The sequence below is a fragment of the Hyla sarda genome, chromosome 8 (genome assembly GCF_029499605.1).
Source record: "Hyla sarda isolate aHylSar1 chromosome 8, aHylSar1.hap1, whole genome shotgun sequence".
Taxonomy (NCBI): domain Eukaryota; kingdom Metazoa; phylum Chordata; class Amphibia; order Anura; family Hylidae; genus Hyla; species Hyla sarda.
Window position 1 is genome coordinate 91119651 of NC_079196.1, and position 13680 is coordinate 91133330.

General features: G+C 44.1%; 1 protein-coding gene across 1 annotated transcript in view; it reads left to right on the forward strand.

The window, feature by feature from the left end:
* Positions 1–13680, forward strand: part of UBE2G2 (ubiquitin conjugating enzyme E2 G2) — a 73686-nt gene that overhangs the window by 50326 nt on the left and 9680 nt on the right. The gene's annotated exons all lie outside the window — the stretch shown is intronic.

The window sequence follows — 13680 nt, forward strand, 5'->3', positions numbered from 1 at the left end:
AAGTGTCTTATCCATCAGTTCTGTGTTGGGGGCAAGTGCTGGATCTTCCAGACAGGCTTGAGATGCCAGACTAACACCCATTGACAAATGACAGATATATTGTAGAACATAACTGTAAAGATGCTTCTTTGACATCTTATTTGATGTCCAATGAGTGGTAATACAGCTGCGCAGTAACACATTTCTGGCCATTCCAAAGACAGAATTTGTCAGTGATTACCTCCAGGAATAAAATGGCTTGCAACTTTTGAAGTTGTTATGAAACTTGCTGGCACTCTTCTTATGTGATCAATCAGTTTTGGCTATTACGAGTAGCACTTGGATTAGCTATAGCTAAAGGAGTAGTTTAGTGAAAGGTAACTTAATCCCTATCCAAAAAATAGTTACAGATTGCGGGTGGTCCGACTGCTGGGACCCCCAGGATCTCCTGAACCTGGGCCCCGACACTCTGGTGGAAGGGGAATGCCGACCCCCGCATGGAGCGGCGGCCGACACACCCCCTCCATATATCCCATAGAGATACATGAAGGAGCGTGTCGGGCGTGGCTTCCTGCGAGGGTCGGACCAGCCGCTTCCGGCAGACTGCCCCAGGGCCCTGTTCAGGAGATCGCAGGGGTCTTAGCGGTCGGACCCCTGCCATCTATAAATTATCCCCTATACTTTGGATAGGGGATGAGTTATTTTTCACTGCACTACTCCTTTTAAGAGCTTAAATAAGTTATGTAAAAAAAACACCACCTGGTCCTTCTAGTGTGTACCTTATTTACTCTTTAATTTTAGGATATTCTGTGGGGTTGATTTATAAAAATCTGTTCGAGGAAAAGTTGCTGAGTTGCCCATAGCAACCAATCAGATTGCTTTTTTCATTTTTGAAAAGGCCTCTGAAAAATAAAATAAGCAATCTGGTTGCTTTGGGCAACTCAGCAACTTTTACCCTGGGCAGGGTTTGATAAATCTCCCCTTATGTTTATCTGAGCATGCTTAAATTCACTTACTGTTGTTGTCCACCAGAGGTGGGTGCTAGTCCTCAAATCGTGACAGAAATATCCTTTTTGGTGATTTTGTGGGTATGGCCCAATGTATTCATAGGTTTGTGAGGGGAGCTCAGCTGTAATACAAGGCTTTGCTCCTGCCAATACTGACAGAATTAGAGAGAACCCCAATCCTGGCCATCAATAGTGACCACTGCATCAAAAGTGTTTGTCAGAGGGAAGGAGCTCTCTTTGTCTGTCTATTGGCACCCTGTGACATGATTGTAGGGTGTGAATAATTTGCCATGGCAGTCTGGGGCCTAGCACTCACAAGTCTGCCCTTGGTATCTGGTTTTTAGACCATGAGCGATCCCTGATTTTTTAAATTTTTTTTATTTTTATAAAAGTCCTTCTAAAATAATGCCACTGGAAACATAACATGGTTCTCTGAATGCAGTGAAATAAAAATGTTTATTTTTACAGGAGCTGCGCTCGCTTCATCTACTGTGAGTGAGAGCTGCTATCAGCAACATAAATGACGGACATCTGCAATCTTGTTTATGTCCTCCATTAACCCCTTAAGAGTCATTATCAGTTGCTATCACGCGACTTAAGAGCAGTGGGATATGTTCACACAGCAAAATTTTACACCGAATTCTGCATGAAAATTCTTCAGGCATTTATAGCCAATTTACTTCATTAGAATTCCTCCAGCAGAAATTCTGCTTTGTGAATGGGACGGCGGTGTCCCATTTGAAGTGTATTGGCTATAAATCCATGCAGAATCTTCATGTGGAATTCCATGCAGACAATCTGGTGTGTGAACATAGCCCAAATGACACCTCTTCTAACCAATCAGCACCCTCACATATATGCAGGGGATCCAATCTGTTTTAATACCAGCTGGAGTTCCCCAGAGTTACCTCTCTGCTGGCTCTGGCATGATCTGCTAATAGTCTGCTTAGGCAGACTCTAATACCAGAGTGCATTGTAGCATTGAACAGCATTAGCATTCTAATGATTGCTTAAAATAGTCCCTTATGGGGACTTAAGAAGTGTAAAATAACAAATATATAAAAGCTTCCACCCCAATAAAATGTAAAAAAATTAAATTTTTCCCATTTTACAAATAAAAAATATGTAAAAAAATAAAAAATAAATTTGGCATCTCCTCTTGCAGAAATGTCTAAACTATGTCCAAATGGTTCTGTAGATGGAAAGATATGAGTTATGGCTCTTAAAAGGCGAGAGAGAAAAAAAACTGAAATGCAAAAATGAAAAGGCCTCAAGGCCAAAACGATGTGTACCTATCGTAAGCAAAAACGTATTATATAATGTAGATAATACCATTATATGTATGTATGTTTGTTTAAATAAATGTGTATATTTTTGGGTGAAAAAATGCTGTCTCTGTGAGGAGACCAAATGCAGGAAGTGAGGGCTCCTCAGTGCGCAGAGCCCCGCTTGTCCTCAGTGCGCAGAGCCCCGCTTGTCCTCAGTGCGCAGAGCCCCGCTTGTCCTCAGTGCGCAGAGCCCCGCTTGTCCTCAGTGCGCAGAGCCCCGCTTGTCCTCAGTGCGCAGAGCCCCGCTTGTCCTCAGTGCGCAGAGCCCCGCTTGTCCTCAGTGCTCAGAGCCCCGCTTGTCCTCAGTGCGCAGAGCCCCGCTTGTCCTCAGTGCGCAGAGCCCCGCTTGTTTACCCCCACTTCCTGTATTTGGTCTCCACACAAAGACTCACAGGCAATAGCTGCAGGGACATAAATATACACATTTATTAGCCAATGTATATTATAAATAAACATATTATTTTCTACATTATATAAAAAGTTTTTCCTAATAACAAGTACACTTTAACCCCTTAAGGACCATTTGGGCCTTAAGAACGCAGAAAATTTTATTTTTACGCTTTCATTATTTCCTCCTCGCCTTCAAAAAATCATAACTCTTTTATATTTTCATCCACAGACTAGTATGAGGGCTTGTTTTTTGCGCGACCAGTTGTCCGTTGTAATTTCATCACTCACTTTATCATAAAATGTATGGCGCAACCAAAAAAATACTATTTGTATGGGGAAATAAAATGTAGCTAATTTTGGAAGGTTTCGTTTTCACGCCGTACAATTTACGGTAAAAGTGACATGTTCTTTATTCTTTGAGTCAATACGATTAAAATGATACCCATGATAACATACTTTTCTATTACTGTTGCGCTTAAAAAAAAATCACAAACTTTTTAACCATATTAGTACATTTAAGATCCCCCTATTTTGAAGACCTATAACTTTTTCATTTTTCTGTATAAGCGGCGGTATGAGGCCTCATTTTTTGCGCCTTGATCTGTACTTTTTATTGATACCATATTTGCTTATGTAAAACTTTTAATACATTTTTTATTAATTTTTTTGGAATAAAATGTTATAAAAAAGCAGCTATTTTTTATTTTTTTAACGTTCACGCCGTTCACCGTATGGTATCATTAACATTTTAATAGTTCAGATATTTACGCACGCGACGATACCAAATATGTATATAAAATAATTTTTTAACACTTTTTGGGGGTGAAATAGGGAAAATGGGACAATTTACATTTTTATTGGGGGATGGGGTTTTTAAAATTTTTTTTACTTTTATTTTTACACTTAAATAGTCCCCATAGGGGACTATTTAAAGCAATCACTCGATTGTTAATCCTGTTCAGTGCTATGTATAGGACATAGCACTGATCAGGGTTATCGGTCATCTTTTGCTCTGGTCTGCGGGAAGGAAGATCAGAACAGAAGACTCCCTGAAGACAGCGGAGGCAGGTGAGGGGACCTCCGGCTGCCGTGCTGGATGATCGGATCGCCGCGGCAGCGCTTCGCGCGATCCAATCATCCAATTAAGTGACTGCGATGCTGCAGATGCCGTGATCTGTATTGATCACGGCATCTGAGGGGTTAATGGCGGACATCCGCGGGATCGCGGATGTCCGCCATTACCGGCGGGTCCCTGGCTGCATTCAACAGCCGGGACCTGCCGCGCATGATCCGGGCATCGCTCCGATGCCCGCGGTTATGCTTAGGACGTACATGTACGTCCTGGTGCGTTAAGTACCGCATCACCAGGACGTACATTTACGTCCTTCGTCGTTAAGGGGTTAAAGGTGTACTCCGGTGGAAATTATTTTTAAGTTAACTGGTGCCAGAAAGTTAAATAGATTTGTAAATAACTTCTATTTAAAAATATCTGAATCCTTCCAGTACTTATCAGCTGCTGTATGCCCCAAAGAAAGTTATTTTCTTGTTTAATTTCTTTTCTGTCTGACCACAGTGCTCTCTGCTGACACCTCTGTCCAAGTCAGGAACTGTCCAGAGCAGGAGAAAACCCCATTGAAAACCTCTCCTGCTCTGGACAGTTACTGACATGTACAGAGGAGTCAGCAGGGAGCACTGTGGTCAGACAGAAAAAAAAAAAACTTCCTCTGTAGTATACAGCAGCTGATAGTTACTGAAAGGAATAAGATTTTTAAATAGACATAATTTACAAATCTTTTTAAGGAAAATAAGTGCAGCTCACAATTAATACACTAATCCGAGGTTAAATTGGGTAGGCACCTATACCCTAGGTGCAAAAAAGAGGATTCTATAGCAAAATATTTACCCAAAACCTCAAGGAAAGTGTATATTGAATAATAAATGAAATAGACCGTGCTTCAATTAACTGTAATATTTAATATAATATCATATCAATTATAAAAAGAGATTATGATCCCCTCACAGGGCCCTATTGGGGGATCGAACACATACAATAAAATACACTAAAATAATTCCTGATGCTTCTAGTGTGCGTTCATATAACAAATAAAATATATCTTAACAATAGATGATACCTTGTGAAAAAATAAGTATGGTAAATCACAAAATAGAATAAATAGTAATGAATACTAATGGCAGTTATAATGGAACGATATTGCAGTGTTATCCTTTTGGTATAAATATATCAGAATTGCGGTAATTCCGCCAAAGGCAGAGATGTTTAAAAGTTCAGATGTTAAAAGTTCCAGCAGTATTGGGTATAGTAAAAAGTCTGTGGACTATAATGCCGGTGTTGGTCTGCGCTGGCAGGCGCTGACTAGCGATATTGCCGGTGGTAGTGGCAGCTGGTCCGGACAGCACCGGACCCGATGTATTAAGCTGCCCGTCTGTATGCACAGGATTGTAAAAGCGCTTTAAAGGTGGAAATAATGCGCTCACCGGTATCTGATGTTTAGGCAGTCCACGTTGAGATCCGATCAGGGGCAAGGCTGTTTGCCGGTTCTCTGATGTACTCCAGTGGTCAGCCTCGTGGAGTTGGCGTGTGACGTCACTGGGAGCTCTGCTGGAACAACGGCCTCACCGGAGTAGAGATGAAGGTGGAACACGAGCTGCAGATGTTCAACCGCAAATATACTCTGCAAGGTGTATTAGGTAAAACTGCAACTACCAGATATAAAATCGCACACAAGGATGGCATCTACTTCCTAGACGCGTTTCAGGGTACTGAGATATCGACCCTTTCTTCAGTAGGAGTGTGACACTGCGTAGAAACGGAAGCCCCCAAAAGTTACAAAATGGCGTTTTTTTTTCCGATTTTGTCGCACAATGATTTTTTTTTCCATTTCGCCGTGCATTTTTGGGTAAAATGACTAATGTCACTGCAAAGTAGAATTGGTGGCGCAAAAAATAAGCCATAATATGGATTTTTAGGGGGAAAATTGAAAGGGTTATGATTTTTAAAAGGTAAGGAGGAAAAAACGAAAGTGCAAAAACGGAAAAACCCTGAGTCCTTAAGGGGTTAAAGGTTAAGCTAGTCAATAAATGTATGTACCCCAGTACTAAACAAGGTTTCACACAGTTACATTCATGGAATTATAAAAATGTTATGGCTTTTTGCATGCGTGGGTGAAAAAAACCCTGACTTGGTGAGCCCTTATTGTATTATTTCTTTGTGCACATAATACCAGTGTACATAAAGACTGTGCTAAAGCAGATCTATTATTCTATGTTTGAATAAGAATTATTTTCTCCTATTGAAAGTCCCTGTTTCTGAACCCAATAGGGACCAGTTGACGGCAGTGTGGGGTTGGCGTTTATGTGCCCTTCTCACCTTGTTGTCTGGAGGTTGTAATAATTACCTTTACTTAGGAATTCCCCACTGCTGGAATAATATATTACAATTGTTACTGGTAATTTTCCAAAGTCTTTACAAAACACTTGGGAGGGGAAATAAAAACATCTTTAGTATCTTTAAAACAATTATTATGCTAAATGCATCATGTATAATTTTTCACACAATGTATTTGTTTTTACAATTAAACTACACAATGTTACTGTAGAAGTTAGCTCTAACACATACTCAAAGAAAAATAATTTTTCAGGATGTAAAGATGAATCAACATGTTTTAGGCTTCTTTTTATTGTAGTTATTTGAAAACCACACTTTCACATTAAAGGGGTACTCGTTTCCCCCAGCGTTCGGAACATTTTGTTCCAAACACTGGGTGGGGGCTGCGGAGGTGGTGATATCATGGCACGCCCCTCAATGCAAGTCTATGGGAGGGGGCGTGGCAGCAGCCACGCCCCCTCCCATAGACTGCATTGAGGGGGGCGTGTGTGACGTCACGATGGGCGTGGCCATGACTTCACAGCCCACACACAGCGTTTGGAACAAAATTGTCAGAACGCTGGGGCAGTGGAGTATCCCTTTAAGGAATTTTTAGTTTTAGATTTGAATGGTCTTAGGGAGTTTTATAGTATGCAGCTTTTTTTTATGTGATCATTCTGTGAATAGCATCTGTTTACCTGTAAAACTGAGCTCCCACCTGTTCTTTAAATGGAACGTGGAGAGATTTAGACCCGTTTTTACAGGGTGATATCAGCAAGTTAGGCCAATAATCATGGAGTGATTTGCCAAGATGCCGATGCTTGTTCAATGACTATTCATCAACTTCTTATTAACAGGTTGAAAATTCATTGTCTGTCTGCTGTATATCTTCCATTGTAATAGGAAATGTGCAGTCGAGAAATGATGGAAGTATAAGGCCCCACAATCCAGCGATCATTCATGCAGCACTGCCTGCACTATTGTTGAGCCTTGTAAGTGGCTCCGTAAACAAGCTACAATCTATGTACTGCTCACATCGCCCATCTAATAGGGCCTTTGGGTCCATGGTGGGCAGTCGGCTTGCCGAGGTAACTGTTAGTTTCCCCTTACGTTCCCTGCACACATCTTAATAATTAGAGATGGATTTGTGCACCAAACTTACTAGTCATATATTTGCTTCGTCAATCCAGCTGACCATCATGACCTTTTGTCTCTCTACGCCCAATCTGAATGATGGGTGGGAGATCACCTCTCGAGTTCACTTTAAAGTGGTTGTACAGCTTTGAGTGTAATAGCTATTATGGAGAGCTGCTGAAAATAAAGGCTTTTCTCCTGGATGTCCCTCTTATTCTATTCATTACACATATGGGCACAATGTAGACATAATAATGGATACCTTTGTAGTGCAGAGATGTTGGCTACAATGGACAACCTATGAAACGGTGCATTCAGCATTGGTTATGGCCTGAATTGTGAACTCCATTATGTTAACATCAGGCCTCGTGTATACAAAGGCAAGGCTTCCTGTTAGGGCGTAGTTTAACAAGACAAATGAAGTAGTGTGAAAGTAACATATGTATTAGGAAATTACATAAACAGTAATTCTGGAATATGCACTTATCAAGAGAATCTCTCCATTTACAAGTCAAAGCAGCCTAGATCACAGAGCTACAGGTTATTCACATTCCCCTCTGTCGCCATACAGTTTCATTAGAAAAGGGGAGAAAAACAACTAGTGTCTGCTGACAGAAAAGCCATGAGGAATTTGTAGCTGCTGCTTTATTACTCTGTAATCAGCTTGTGAAGGGAGGGATTCTGATTATAGGTATACAATTAATGGCTAGTCAGGAATCTGGACATTTTCACTATAAAAGCAATATAGTCTGACCTTGGCATGACATTGGGTGGAGAGTGACTGATGGTGGGCAAAGGTAGAATTCAGACTGTAAGTTTCCTCAAAGAGTTTGAGACAACCCCTGTAAGCATCTAAAGTTGCTCCCTGATATTTATTTTTACTTTTTCGTAGTTCATCTGTTGTATACCCTAAATTAAAGGGATAATCTGGCCTTTATAATGAATCACCTGTCCTCTGGATAATCCATCAATATTAGATCAGTATGTGTCCGACCACCAGCACCCTCACAGATCAACTGTATAAAGAGCCTGCGGCACTTATGCGAATGCCTCAGTCTCTGCAGTGTTTACAATCCACAGTGAGTACAGATCAGTGGGGAAAATCTGCACTGCAGGTCAATCTATGCACCAAATTTGTTCGAATTTTGCAGCTACTGTAACATGCTGCAGAGTTTCCACACAGAAATCTGAAGCAGAAAATCTGTAGTGTATGATTAATCCCTTAAGGACCAAGCCCAGTTTGACCATAAGGACCAGGCCAATTTTATTTTTGCATTTTACTTTTTTCCTCCTCATCTTCTAAAAATTGTAACTTTTATATTTTCATCCACAAACCAGTATGAGGACTTGTTTTTTGCGCGACCAGTTTTCCTGTATAATGACATCACTAATTTTACCATAAAATGTATGGCGCAACCAAAATAATACGATTTTTGTGAGAAAATTAAAAAGAAAACCGCAATTTTGCAAATTTTGGAAGGTTTTGTTTTCACGCCTTACAATTTACAGTTAAAATTACATGTGTTCTTTATTTTATGGGTCAATACGATTGAAATGATACCCATGATTACATACGGTACTTTTCTATTGTTGTGCTTAAAAAAAATTGCAAACTTTTTAACCAAATTAGTATGTTTAAAATCCTTCTATTTTGACGACCTATAACTTTTACATTTTTCTGTATAAGTGGCGGTATGAGGGCTAATTTTTTGCGCCATGATCTGTACTTTTTATTGATACCACATTTCTGTATATAAAACTTTTATAAAAATTTTTTTTTAATAAAATGTGACAAAAAAGCAACAATTTTGCGCTTTTTTTTACATTCACGCCATTCACCGTACAGGATCAGTAACATTATATTTTAATAGTTCGGAGACTTACACACGCGGCAATAACAAATGTGTGTATTCATTTTTTATTTATTTTTATATATTTTTTTTTTTACACTTTATGGGGGTAAGATGGGAAAAAAGGACATTTTACATTTTTATTGGGGGGAGGGGATTTTTGGGAGGACAAGCAGGGCTCTGTACACTGAGGACAAGCAGGGCTCTGTGCACTGAGAACAAGCAGGGCTCTGTGCACTGAGGACAAGCAGGGCTCTGTGCACTGAGGACAAGCAGGGCTCTGTGCACTGAGGACAAGCAGGGCTCTGTGCAGTAAGGACAAGTGGGGCTCTGTGCAGTGAGGACAAGCAATACTCTGTGCACTGAGGACAAGCAGGGCTCTGTGCAGTGAGAACAAGCAGGGCTCTGTGCAGTGAGGACAAGCGGGGCTCTGTGCAGTGAGGACAAGCGGGGCTCTGTACACTGAGAACAAGCAGGGCTCTGTGCACTGAGAACAAGCAGGGCTCTGTGCAGTGAGGACAAGCGGGGCTCTGTTCAGTGAGGACAAGCAATACTCTGTGCACTGAGGACAAGCAGGGCTCTGTGCAGTGAGAACAAGCAGGGCTCTGTGCAGTGAGGACAAGCGGGGCTCTGTGCAGTGAGGACAAGCGGGGCTCTGTACACTGAGAACAAGCAGGGCTCTGTGCACTGAGAACAAGCAGGGCTCTGTGCAGTGAGGACAAGCGGGGCTCTGTTCAGTGAGGACAAGTGGGGCTCTGTGCACTGAGGACAAGCGGGGCTCTGTGCACTGAGGACAAGCGGGGCTCTGTGCACTGAGGACAAGCGGGGCTCTGTGCACTGAGGACAAGCGGGGCTCTGTGCACTGAGGACAAGCGGGGCTCTGTGCACTGAGGACAAGCGGGGCTCTGTGCACTGAGGACAAGCGGGGCTCTGTGCACTGAGGACAAGCGGGGCTCTGTGCACTGAGGACAAGCGGGGCTCTGTGCACTGAGGACAAACGGGGCTCTGTGCACTGAGGACAAGCGGGGCTCTGTGCACTGAGGACAAGCGGGGCTCTGTGCACTGAGGACAAGCGGGGCTCTGTGCACTGAGGACAAGCGGGGCTCTGTGCACTGAGGACAAGCGGGGCTCTGTGCAGTGAGGAAAAGCGGGGCTCTGTGCAGTGAGGAAAAGCGGGGCTCTGTGCAGTGAGGAAAAGCGGGGCTCTGTGCAGTGAGGAAAAGCGGGGCTCTGTGCAGTGAGGAAAAGCGGGGCTCTGTGCAGTGAGGAAAAGCGGGGCTCTGTGCAGTGAGGAAAAGCGGGGCTCTGTGCAGTGAGGACAAGCGGGGCTCTGTGCAGTGAGGACAAGCGGGGCTCTGTGCAGTGAGGACAAGCGGGGCTCTGTGCAGTGAGGACAAGCGGGGCTCTGTGCAGTGAGGACAAGCGGGGCTCTGTGCAGTGAGGACAAGCGGGGCTCTGTGCAGTGAGGACAAGCAATGCTCTGTGCACTGAGGACAAGCAGGGCTCTGTGCACTGAGGACAAGCGGGGCTCTGTGCACTGAGGACAAGCGGGGCTCTGTGCACTGAGGACAAGCGGGGCTCTGTGCTCTGAGGACAAGCGGGGCTCTGTGCACTGAGGACAAGCGGGGCTCTGTGCACTGAGGACAGGCGGGGCTCTGCGCACTGAGGACAGGCGGGGCTCTGCGCACTGAGGACAGGCGGGGCTCTGCGCACTGAGGACAGGCGGGGCTCTGCGCAGTGAGGACAGGCGGGGCTCTGCGCAGTGAGGACAGGCGGGGCTCTGCGCAGTGAGGACAGGCGGGGCTCTGCGCAGTGAGGACAGGCGGGGCTCTGCGCAGTGAGGACAGGCGGGGCTCTGCGCAGGGAGGACAGGCGGGGCTCTGCGCAGGGAGGACAGGCGGGGCTCTGCGCAGGGAGGACAGGCGGGGCTCTGCGCAGGGAGGACAGGCGGGGCTCTGCGCAGGGAGGACAGGTGGGGCTCTGCGCAGTGAGGACAGGCGGGGCTCTGTGCAGTGAGGACAGGCGGCGCTCTGTGCAGTGAGGAGCGACCACAGACGTCACCTCCCTCCATTCATGTCTTTGGGAAGAGGGGTGAAGGCTATGTACTAGCCGTCACATTCCCTCCCATAGACTTGAATCCTCCATGGTGTGACATCAAGAACATGGAAGCGCCAAGCTTCTGTGTTCATAATGTCATGGGGCCGGCCCGGAGATCATTGGGGTCCCAGCAGCCAGACCCCTTATGATCAGGCATCTTACCCCCTATCCTTTTGGATAGGGTATAAGATGTCTAGGGTCGGAGTACCCCTTTAACTTGTAACTTTTCTTTCCTTCGAGGCTGTGCCACTTTTGTCTAGAGTGGGCTGTGTCTAGTATTGCAGTGTAGCCCCATTACATCTCATAGGATATTGAAGCGTTGTGCATTTATTCTCACCCTTCTTCTATGTCCTGTGTCCTCTAACTGCCCTTTGTCCCTGTGTTTTATATATTGTTGCTATTTTAATAATTACATTTATTGGCCCTCTAAAGACCCATGTATTATACCAAAGTGTTAATGTTTCTTGGTGATTTATGAAGTGGAATCTCTGTCCACTTGAAACAATTGTGCCAGCTTTCCCAAACAGCTGCCTCTCTTACATGACGTGTATCCTTTAAGACATGCCTTGCAGGCAGATAGTTCAATTATAGCCTCACACACCCTGCCTATTAAGAGGAGCGCCGTGACCTTGCCATTAGAGCATGCTTTGATTTCCTACGATGCCTTGTTTTGTGTGGATGTGTATTTTTTTTTCTCTTCGTTAAATCCGCCTTAGAAAAAAAGGCACATACAAGGACTTTGATGTGTATGTGTTATAACTGAAACTGCTTTATTTTTCTCCCTTTCATTTATAATGGGTGAAACTGGCCCATATCAATGAGTTTATGACATGAAATGTGTAATATGTACAGTGGATCCACACCTGGAGGTTTAGAACGCTTTGACAATCAAACTATAGGAGGATTTATGTATCATGTACTAGTTATATCTTTATTAGTATATCTGTTTCCGGGGAATCTAGGTATTAACTGGTTTAGTGGCAACCAAAGTGTTACCATGTTGGATTACCCAGCTTTGCTTGGTTTGTGAATCTAAATCTGTCATTTAGGCAATTTTACTAATGTTTTTCATCTATGATAGACATATTTATCATGAGAAAACTACTCGACAACCCTTGTGGGGGTCTGGGGATAATAGCCATTTTTTGTGACAACTATTTCAAACTGATTCTACATAACATAGGCAGGTATAAACAAGAATACACATTTTAACCCCTCTTGTAAATACATCAGTAACGTTGTTACTATAATATCAACTCTTTGGCTGAATTTTCATGAATAGAAAACAAGTTGTGATAATGTTTCTTGAAATTAGAGGCTCAGACTGTAAATTGAACATAATTTACTTGTCTAACAAGCTCTATACACAATAAGACCTATATATAAAAGGCTAGAGGTCAAGCAACATTTGTCCCCTGCAGCTTTTTTTCTGACATGACTGATAACTTGAAATTCTTTCTTGGTGACATTTCCACTTGTTGCTTTGTGGATGTTGCCTTGATTGTTCATGGGAGTATCAGGTTATGCAATGACCTGGTGTGCAAGCCCTATCCCAAATGGCGAGCATGCTAGAGATGATGAGTACTCCGGGATGTTAAAATTTTGTCCCATACTGCCGGCAGTAAAAAAAATAAAGGGATGCTTACCTTCCACTGCTACCCCGGTGCCTACAGTAACCTGTTTCTGCCTCCAACGAGATCCTCTTCTTGGTTGCCGGTGGTCGGTGAGTCATACTGCACTCAGCCAATCACCAGCCGCAGCAAAGTCCCCCCTCAGCTGGTGATAGGCTGAGTGGCACTGTGATGTTTTTGGCCCCGGCACCAGTTTTTGCGACCGTAAATGTCACACTGCCGCTCAGCCTATCGCCGGCCGAGGCGGGGATTCGCTGTGGCCGGTGATTGGCTGAGTGCATTATGACTTACCAACCACCGGCAATGAGGAAGAGGATCACAGCGGATGCCGAAACGGGTTACTGGAGGCACCGGGTGAGCGGTGGCAGGTATGTTTCTCTTAATTTTTTTTACTTCCAGGAGTATGGGGCACAATTTTAACATCCCATAGTACTCCTTTAAGGAAGTTTGTCCACAAGAATGGCTCCCCGGCCATATCCATTCCGTCTGTGGACGACAGAAATGGCAAATAAGCCTAAAACAACCAAGTTGACTGTCTTATGCAATTTGCTTACTCCCGTTAACAAATGAGCTGCAGATATGGCTTAACCCCTTAAGGACTCAGGACGTAAATGTACGTCCTGGTGAGGTGGTACTTAACGCACCAGGACGTACATTTGCGTCCTGTGCATCTCGCGGGCGTCCGCCATTAACCCCTCAGGTGCCGGGATCAATACAGATCCCAGCATCTTCGGCAGTGCGCGATTTGAATGAATGATTGGATCGCCCGCAGCGCTGCTGCGGGGATCCGATCATTCATAACGCCGCACGGAGGTCCCCTCTCCTTCGTCCGTCCGGCTCCCGGCGTCTCCTGCTCTGGTCTGTGATTGAGCAGACCAG